The following is a 10,575-nucleotide window of genomic DNA, read 5'->3' on the forward strand; positions in this document are numbered from 1 at the left end:
TTTCTCCCCCAGCGGTGGTGGGTTAACACTCTATAACTGAGCACTTAGACATGAGAGTACTTCCCTGCTAGGCTTTGATATTTAATTCTTTTTGTGGCCGACACAAGGTTTCACGTTAACAGATGCTTGACAAGTGTTTCCCGTGAAATCTGAAACAATCATCTGAGTTACATTTTGCTATTCCAGAAAACATTGCAAGTATGACTCAATCCTTTCAGACCATTCCGGTACCAAAAATAAACCACAGCCGATGTTGTTTTGGTCTCTTACATCTGTTGGGAGGAGGAGGAGTTGGTTTTTATATGCCGGCTTTCCCTACCACTTAAGGCAGAATCAAACTGGCTTACAATCACCTTCCCTTCCCCTCCCCGCAACAGACCCCCTGCGAGGTAGGTGGAGCTGAGAGAGCTCTTAATAGAACTGTGACTAGCCCAAGGTCACCCAGCTGGCTTCATGTGGAGGAGTGGGGAAACCAACTCGGTTCACCAGATTAGCGTCCGCCGCTCATGTGGTGGAGTGGGGAATCGGACCCGGTTCTCCAGATCAGAGTCCACCACTTGGTAATTCCACTCTTCCTCCAAGGAACTCAGAGCAGCATGCATAGGTTTCTCGACCCGATTTTATTCTCCCAATAACACTGCAAGGGAGGTTACATTAAGGCAGTATGACTGGGGCATGGGTCACCCTGAAAGCTTCAGGTAGGCACCTGGAAATCTCTAGGAATTATAACTGATCTCCAGATTACAAAAATCAGACTATACAGATCTCCAGGCTACAGAGCTCAGTTGACCTTGAGAAAATGGCTGCTTGGGAGGGTCGAGACTGTGGCATTATACCCTAGTGAGGTCCCTCCCCTCCACAAATCATAGTCTCCCCAGGTTTCACCTTGAGTTGGCAACCCTAGAGGGCAGGGTGGTGATTTGAATCCAAGTCTCCCAGATTCTAATCTGGCATACTAACTGCACCCCATACACTGTCTTTTCTCCACAGGGCACCTATGCTAGAAGGTGTTTACCATCTGGGAGAACACCGCATGGGTCAAAATTCCCTGGAATCACCTGTCTCAAATAGCAGAGGAGGGCGGAGGTTGCTAGTTCCTTGAAGCTCTACATACAAAATGATGCCTCAAAAGAGTTGCCAGCTCCAGGATGGGAAATACTTTGAGATTTTGGAGGTGGAGCCTGAGGAAGGCAGGGTTTGGAGAGGGGGGATTTCAATGCTATAGAGTTCCATTGCCAAAGCAGCCATTTTTCTCCAGAGGAACTTTTTTCTGTCGCCTGAAGATCAGTTGTACTAGCAGGAGATCTCCAGCCACCACCTGGATGTTGGCAACCCTTTACCTCAAGCCTTACAGGGGAGGGGCTCTGTTATATTCAGAAAATCCTGCCCACCTTGCACAGAGAAGAGCAGGCTTGCCTTGCTTCTGCAGAGGACAGTATCTGGCTGCAGTGTATATAGATTGTGCCACCTTTCTTTAGGGCACCTTGAAACCATTTTTCCCCACTGACTGTGACTTAAAAGGCTGTTCGGATATGACAAAGACGTACTAGTTGGGAGTTTATTGTCTGCTTTCTCCTAAGAATTAGTATACACGGTCCTAGAGAATCTTCTTGCAATAGATACCCTGAGGGGCCCATCCTCTTTTCTTCACAGCGGCCACACACCGCAGGTGCCGATGGCTGATGCTAGGGTTGCCAACCTCCAGGTGGGCCCTGGCAATCTCCCAGAATTACTACTGATCTGACTACAGAGATCAGTTCCCCTGGAGAAAATGGCTGCTTTGGAGGGTGGACTTGTAATGGCATTATACTCCTTTGAGATCCTTTTCCTCCTTGGGCCCCACCCTCCTCGGGCTCCACCCGTAAATATGCAGGAAATTCTCAAAGAAGAGTTGGCAACCCTACGACCATCTCCTAATCTCCAGGAGTTTCTCAAGCTGTAGCTGGCAAACCTATTTGAGGCATCCTCCGCCTGGTTAATGTAAAATGTGTGTGTGTGTCTTAAGTGCCGTCAAGTCGCTTCCGACTCATGGCAACCCTATGAACGAAAGTCCTCCAAAATGTCCTCTCTTTGACAGCCTTGCTCAGATCCTGCAAATTGAAGGCTGCGGCTTCCTTTATTGAGTCAATCCATCTCTTGTTGGGTCTTCCTCTTTTCCTGCTGCCCTCAACTTTCCCTAGCATGACTGTCTTTTCCAGTGACTCTTGTCATCTCATGACGTGACCAAAAAACGACAGCCTCAGTTTAGTCATTTTAGCTTCTAGGGTCAGTTCAGGCCTGATTTGATCTATAACCCACTGATTTGTTTTTTTTGGCAGCCAATGGAATCCGTAACACTCTCCTCCAACACCACATTTCAAAGGAATCTATTTTCTTCCTATCAGCTTTCTTCACTGTCCAGCTTTCACACCCATACATAGTAACAGGGAATACGATGGCATGAATTAACCTGATCTTGGTGGCCAGTGACACATCCTTACACTTCAAAATCTTTTCTAGCTCCTTCATGGCTGCCCTTCCCAGTCTCAATCTCCTTCTGATTTCTTGGCTGCAGTCTCCCTTTTGGTTGATGGTGGAGCCAAGGAATAGACAGTCTTGAACAATTTCCATTTCCTCATTGTCAGCCTTAAAGTTGTGTAATTCTCCTGTAATAATTACTTTTGTAAAACATAGCCTGCCTTTAATGCTTGCCTCCACAGGCTGACAATCCTGGAATCTAAGAGTAGCGGATCTCTCATCGTACTTTTTTTTTTTTTTTTTGCACGAATTTGCGTGATGTTTTCAAAAATAAGATCCATTGTTTTAGCAATTAAATGTGACAGCTCTTTCAAGGCGTTATCTGTCCCTTTAAGATTTTCCTCTTCTTGCGGCAGGGCAGCTGAATCTCCCTTTAGGGCTTCGCAATCATTATCAGGAGATGAAATGTTGACTAAAGGTGTAAACCGATGTGAGGTAGGAATAGAAAATTCTGTTGTATTTTCCTTTGCGGGGGAATATTCATAATTTTTGTCTGTTTACAGGCAGGAGGTGAAGATGAATCATCCTGCTCTCTCATCTGTTTGTTAGCTCCCATTTCTTGACGTCAGTGCTAACAAGTGACAATTAACAGTGCAAACAGCGCAAACAATGCTAGCAAGTTAAAGATTTTTTTTTAATTGCCTCAAACAGCTTGCTTTCAGAAGTTACCTCCAGCGAGTACGTAGACATCCCTCGGTTAAAACCATCAATTAAACGTAGGAGTTGATTTCTGGCAGAGCACACGTGCAAGAACTTCCCCAAAAGCCTTCTGTCAAACCTCTCTTATGCAAAACTGGTGGCTCTTGCTTGTTTTCCCAATAAATGAGCTCACAGCAGAATTCCAATTACCTCGACCGCTTATCCGTTCAGGAGTCCTTCAACAAAATAATAGCTTCTTTCCAAATACAGGCAAGACGTCGGTGTGTCTGCTCAGGTCGGATGCCATCTTGCGCCAAGTCCTCATTGTACTTCTGCTCTGAAGTACTCATTGGATGTTAACAGGATTAACCTAAGGATGGATAATGGTTTCTGATGTAGGGTTGCCAGCTCTGGGTGGGGAAATAGCTGGAGGTTTGGGGGTTGGAGCCTGAGCAGGGCGGGGTATAACGCCATAGAGTACACCTCCCAAAGCGCCCATTTTCTTCAGGCGAACTGATTTCTGTCACATGGAGATCAGTTGTAATAATGGGAGATCTCCAGCCACCACCAAAATACATAAAATCCTTAACAATCCACCCAGACGCCCTATCGTGTCCGGAAACCAATCTGTAACCGCACCCATAGTGCAATATTTGGAGAACCATCTGCACAAATTTTCCGTAGATACCCCCATCATATATTTTGGACAGCAAAAATTTCACTCAATTAGCAGAAGGGCTCTTAGTCCCTGAGCAAGCAGTCATAGCCACCATGGACGTGGTGTCATTTTACACCAATGTTCCCACAAGTGAAGTACGAACTATCATTTCGGAATTATTTGACAAACGTCATATGCGCCTTCACACTTTCATTTGGACTTATTGGACCTGGTCCTGGGTCACAATGTTTTCAGTTTTTTGGATGATTTTTATTTACAAAAATGCGATGTAGCCATGGGCTGCTCATGCGCACCATTCTATTGCAAACATATATATGGTCCATTTTGAACAACTTCATATTTACAGCAATAACCCTTTTTTGGAACACATTTTATTTTACAAACATTTTATAGATGATGCTTTCTTTTTGTTTAAGGACATGTCTACATATACAGCTTTTGAAAATTGGATTAACACCAAAGATCCACACATATGATACAGTTCATAGGACAGGCACACCATGCAGAAGTTAACTTTTTGGATTTTATAGTTTTCTATAGGGCAGGACAGAAAACTTATAATGAGACCCTTTTAAAAAACTACTGACAAGGGAGCACTCTTACATTTTGATTCATTCCATCCTAGACACCTTCGTTGCAATCTGCCCTACGGGCAGTTTTTAACACACTAGAGAAATGCAACTAAAACAGGACTTTCATCTGGCAGCCAGTCATTTGTCTGTTGACTAGAGGGTATCCCACACTGGTAATACTAGATGCTAGGAACAGAGCTGATCATATAGATCGAGCTCATCTACTACATGGCACTAGAACAAGATCCTCATGTAGTGGACTCACAGCATCCCTCCAATTTACAAGTCTCACAAGAGATATACAGAACATAATTTTTAAACACTGGCACTTAGAGAACTTCCTGATTGCAACAGGCTACCCCGTTTTGGATAATGCAGAACCAGGTCCATCAGAGATTCTTTAATACACACTGACAGTTTACCTAAGACTGAAGATAATATGCCTGCCGGACACTATAAATACGGGCAATGTAACGTGTGTGCACTGTCTCTACCTGTCAAAGAATTTAAAAGTACACATAATAATTTCACTTTTAAACTATTACAATTTTCAAATTGCAAAAGTTGCAATATCATTTATGTTTTAAGGTGCCCATGTGGTCTCCTCTATATTGGTAAGACCTCTAGATCTGTTAAATTACGGGTAGGGGAGCACAGATCCCGTATCAGGAACAACGTGCTTGAAGCACCACTTGTATCACATTACAAGGAGAAGCATCATTCTGATATTGATTTACAATTTTTTTGTCATTTGGCAGTATAAACAGAAATCATATTCTAAACAAAATGTAGATAGACTGCTACTGCAACAGGAGGCTCGTTTCATTTTCCTTTTTAATACTTTGATGCCTTATGGTTTAAATTCTGCCTCAGATCTCACTTGTTTGTAATGCTACTGTATCTTGGTAATTGTGTAATGATTGCACCAGCTTGTTATATGCACACTGTACCTGTAAGACTGCATTATTTGACACTCCTGTGATATATTTTGACTATAAGAGTCATCTATCATTGTAGACTAATTAAGAGTGGCTACTAGCCTTCCACTTCAATGTACCATGATAATTTTATCTAGCAATGTGGTATGTATTATTATTATTTTGTATTGTATCACCACCTTGTAGCATAACAGGGTTTACTTAACTGTAACTTGGGATATTTGGGCTAGTGGATTGTTTGTACATTTACAGTCCCGTTCTTTCAGATAGATGCACATCCGTTGTGTTTATGAATTCCCAATAGGCAAAGCTTCTGTGAAATGGGATTTGCACTGGGTTCCCATCTCGGGGATTACAACCTTGATCACAAGGATACCGTGCTCTAACCCGACTCTCCAGTGCATGAGACCGGGCGTTTTCTCATCACCCTCAAGCTCGGGCAGACGTGTTCACCCGAAGTGTCTGGATTTATACCTTATGTCCTGTTAATTCTCAGAACTTTGAACATCACTTTGAATAATTACTCGGGACTGTCTGTTGACACCATTTTTGTTTTGTAATGTTTGATTTTGCCTGTTACTTTGAATAATCACCAATTAGCTATCAGTGCTGTTTCTTGTCTTTAACTACCATTTCTCAGCATGAGGTTCTTTTTGAAAACCTCCAGGTACTAGCTGGAGATCTCCTAATATTACAACTGATCTCCAGCCGATAGAGGTCAGTTCACCTGGAGAAAATGGCCGCTTTGGCCATTGGACTCTATGGCATTGAAGTCCCTCCCCTCCCCAAACCCTGCCCTCCTCAGGCTCTGCCCCAAAAACCTCCCACCGGTGAGGAAGAGGGACCTGGCAACCCTACTGCCGAGTAGGCTGCAGGGAGAGAAAGACCAGCCACACACACACCGGGTTAGATTTACAAATCGAACAATTTTTATTAAACACAATAGCACACCACACTAGCAAACAGCAAATAATCAAGTAAACATATACAAAACATGTCCCGTTAACCTGTCGCACAGGAAATAAGGATACCATCTGAATCTACCTTTATCACTATAGAGTCAGGGCGCACGTCTGGTCTTCTCAGGTATGGCAAGGAGGAACCTAGTACCCACAGTTGTACCTAACTTTGCTACCGCTGAGGCTGGAGAGGGTAGAAACAAGCTTGGTTTCTTGAGACGATACCTAATTCTCTGGGTTTCTCTCTTCTTTGATTGCTCTGAGCTTTCGGTGGCTAGATGTTGGCAGTTTTCAAGGGAAAATGTTTCAATTGCTTTCAATGAGCAATTCAGTAACATCACTTTCATCCAAAGTTCAGTTATATCACCTTATTGTAATTTTTTGTTTAACCCCGTGTTCTGACCACATCTTGTCCAGGACAAGCACACTTTCATGTGTACATGTTAAGCAAATGCCCAAGCTAAATGTTAGCATTTCTCAACCATGCCTGCTCCATTTTCCTCCAAATTGTTTTCCTGTTGCTACAAGCAGCAGGTTTTTTTTTATTCTGAACTATTACTTTGCATAAACTATCCCCCACATTTACACAAGAGACCCTCATAAGCCCTCACAAGAGACCCTCATAAGACCCTCATTTACACAAGAGACCCATGGCCAATGTAACCACAAATTTCTCAACTTCTGCTTGCCCTCACTTACCCAAGGGTCTCTCAGCAACTGGCTCGGTCAAGTTCCAAGCCACAACCATAACTGTGCAAATCACCTTTATGACACTTAAGGCTTGTTACAGCTGTAAATCTTTTTCTCCGTTACATCCTCTGAGCTTTACATTCCTTAGCCAAGCTGATATGGTTCTGGGGTACAGCTTTCTCGGACCCTAAAGTCAGGAGTACCCATGTTACTTTCACTGGACAGGTATAGGATGCCATAAATCTGGTCAGGTGGGGAAATGGCAGCCACCAATACAAAGTTAGCTGTTGGACAAATCAAGGCTACACTGGTACTGTACGCTTAGGTCCCACTGAAAATGGTGGGACTTACTTCTGAGAAGACATGCATAGGATTGTGTAAGACACTGAGCTCAACCTTAGGAGCCGACGCGGCAGTGGACAGAGGGCCCCGGTGGTGCCAGAACTGCATCTTGATCTCAGGACTTTTCTGTCCTTCAGTGTTACTCCTCTGAAGATGCCTGCCACAGCTGCTGGTGAAACGTCAGGAAAGAAAATACCAAGACCACGGTCACACAGTCCAGATAACCTACAAGAACCGATGATCTCTGACCGTGAAAGCCTTTGACAATATTTGTGTTAGCGTTTGCCAGTCAATCCCCATTAAAAAAAAATGCACCTCCACCTTGCCTCCCAGCCCCCTGAGCCCTAGAGGAAGTGTGATCTGGGTGTAATCTGCTGGAAAAAGACTTCCTCTGTTCAAAGCCCTCCTGGAGTTCAAAGAAATTTAAAAATGTGGTGGGCATGACAATTGTTTCCCTTCACCTTTGCAAAATCGCTCCTCCACCATTACGCTTCACCTTTATCACCTCTTCCCATTTCCCCTCCCTGTTTAAAATCCTCACACAAACCATGCCCTATTTGCTATGTTCTCCAACCTTGTTCAGCCGGTGAGCACTACTGGAATGTAGAGGGAGAGCAGCGGGCACCACCACAAAAGGGCTGCCATGGGAGGCATGAGCAATCACAAGATGACTGCTATAGGGTGAGCTATTACAAAATGTTAAGGACGTTTCAAGTCAAACACCCTCCTACAACGGAAAGCAGCTAACCTAAACAGGTGGTTCCTACAGACCCAAAGATGATGCTTTCTCTTCCATTGAGGTAGAGGAATGCCTGGTTTGGCTCTTTGCTTTGGGGAGGAATCAAGGGGGCACGATGTTGGTGATCCATTGGTCTAAGGAGGTGCTCCTCCCCCTCCTTTTATTTTCTTTTTTTGCTTTCCCCATAAATATTTTTTGCTTTAGTCTCTGTTTCGGACATCAAGGATGGAAGACAGTTTCAACCCATGATCTCGTACCTCATAGCTATTGCTCACCCCCATTTGTATTTAGAAGTTGGTCCTAGGAGCTGGCCCCTTAGGCTAGATTTCCTACTATGCTGACAGACAAAGCTATTCTTTGCTAAATAATGTTTTTTTTGAAAGCCACATTCACATTTCAAATCAAATTCTGCCTCCTGGAGTTCTCTTACAAAAAACAGGGAAAAGCAGCAAGGCTAGCCTGGGGCATGTTCACGTAGCCTTCAAAATGGCAAGGCTTCTTCTAGAACCGGGGGAAGGGGGAGCCACAATGAGATTGGTAGGAAATAGGTCCAAGGAAATACTCCTTTATTAAACAAGTCAACTGTGGGGTTCACTGCCTATGGAGCTAGTGATGGCCAGATAGCTTGAAAAGGGGGTTATGACAGATTCGTGGAGGGGTCCATCAGGGGCTACTAGCCATAAGATTGCCAGGTCCCTCTTTGCCACCGGTGGGAGGTTTTTGGGGCAGAGCCTGAGGAGGGCGGGGTTTGGGGAGGGACTTCGATGCCTAGATGGCCCCAGCGGTCTGATCCAGCAGGCTCTTATGGCAAATCAAATAAAACAAATAAAAAATGGGTTAAATTGGGCTTCCAGGAAACAGCAGGGTTACCCTATGGTGTGTGTGGGATGCCAGTGCAACTATGGATATTGAAGAATGGATGGCAAAGTTGCACAGACTAGAAGCTCCTTTCAACCCACTTTGGTTACATAAGACCACTTGTGCTCAACCAGACCAGCATTCTGTTTTACACAATGGTTGGCCAAGGCCTTCCCCCAATGCTGCCTCCTAGCACTGCTATTCAGAGCTTCACTGTTGAATGAAGTTCCCTTTAGGCACTATTGCTAGTAGCCATCAATGGACCACTGCAAATCTGTCTAAACCTATGCTTTATGCTTACATTTACAGAGATTATAATCCTATGCATACTTGCTAAGAATGTTATCCTGTTCCCCCACCCCTGGTTTAATGGAACATTCCACATTAGCACCTCACCTCGTCCTTTAAACTGCAGAACAATTTGCATATGGCCTCCCAACCTGGCAGCATAAAAGGCCTACTTGGTGTAAAGGTAGTCCCCTGTGCAAGCACTGGGTCATTAGTGACCCATGCGGTGACGTCACATCCTGACATTTACTAAGCAGACTATGTTTATGGGGTGGTTTGCCATTGCCTTCCCCAGTTGTCTACACTTTACCGCCACCAAGCTGGGTACTCATTTTACCGACCTCGGAAGGCTGGAAGGCTGAGTCAACCTTGAGCCGGCTACCTGAAACCGATTTCCGTCAGGATCGAACTCAGGTCGTGAGCAGAGCTTGGACTGCAGTACTGCAGCTTACCACTCTGTGCCATGGGGCTCTCTCTATCTAGTATAGTTTTACCAAAACTGTGTTAGGTAGCTACAAATCACCCTCTAAGGGTTATTTTTTAGCCATAGGCTTTGGTCTACTGGACTGTTAGAGCAACAGCCTTTTAGCCAAGGATGTGAGGAACGAAGGGAGAGAAATTGCCTCCAAGTCCTTACTACTTACTGAGCGATCTAACACATTCATGATTTCAGTAGGTCTGACATAAGCATTTTTAGGATTATGGCCAGGTAAGATTCCTAGACTGCTCAACTGTTACACTACTCTAATAAAGGGTTCTGTTTACACACCTGCCCACCCCCACCCCCTTGCTGCTTGTCATATTTTCAGCCTCCAGAGTAAAGAAGGGCAGTTGCTTATGAGAGGAACAGTACTGCATGTGTAATTCTACAGAATTGTATTCATGGTACAAGATGGCAAAACAAAACTTTTGGCAACAATACTAAGCAGATAGTTCTGGACAGGCTGTTGAAATGTGCATATAGTTGCAGTGAAGGGGGGGCGGGGAAGGGTTCAAATAAGAATAATGCAGGACAAAGAACTGGGGTTTCTTTAATCTGCAGAAAACCTGTTACTAAATAGATGTTTACCTATTGTGAGTAAAGTACCTTTCAGAGAGGAGAGGACCATAATTGCAAAGCATCCACAAACTTTCTAGACAAAGCTAGTGAAATCCTCTGGTAAAAAGTAATGGGCTTATGAGGATGGCCTGGGCTGCAGTTAGGAGATAAAAATGGTCTGCTCTCTTTCTTTGAAAATGACATTAACAGTTTCAAAATCCTTTTAAAAAGGGTGTAAAAAATGGGAATAGATGTATTTTCAAGAAATAGTCTACTTTTCACACTTTATTTTAAACTGCTTGTTTTTCCCCCTCT

The sequence above is a fragment of the Euleptes europaea genome, chromosome 1 (assembly GCF_029931775.1).
Source record: "Euleptes europaea isolate rEulEur1 chromosome 1, rEulEur1.hap1, whole genome shotgun sequence".
In the NCBI taxonomy this organism is placed as follows: domain Eukaryota; kingdom Metazoa; phylum Chordata; class Lepidosauria; order Squamata; family Sphaerodactylidae; genus Euleptes; species Euleptes europaea.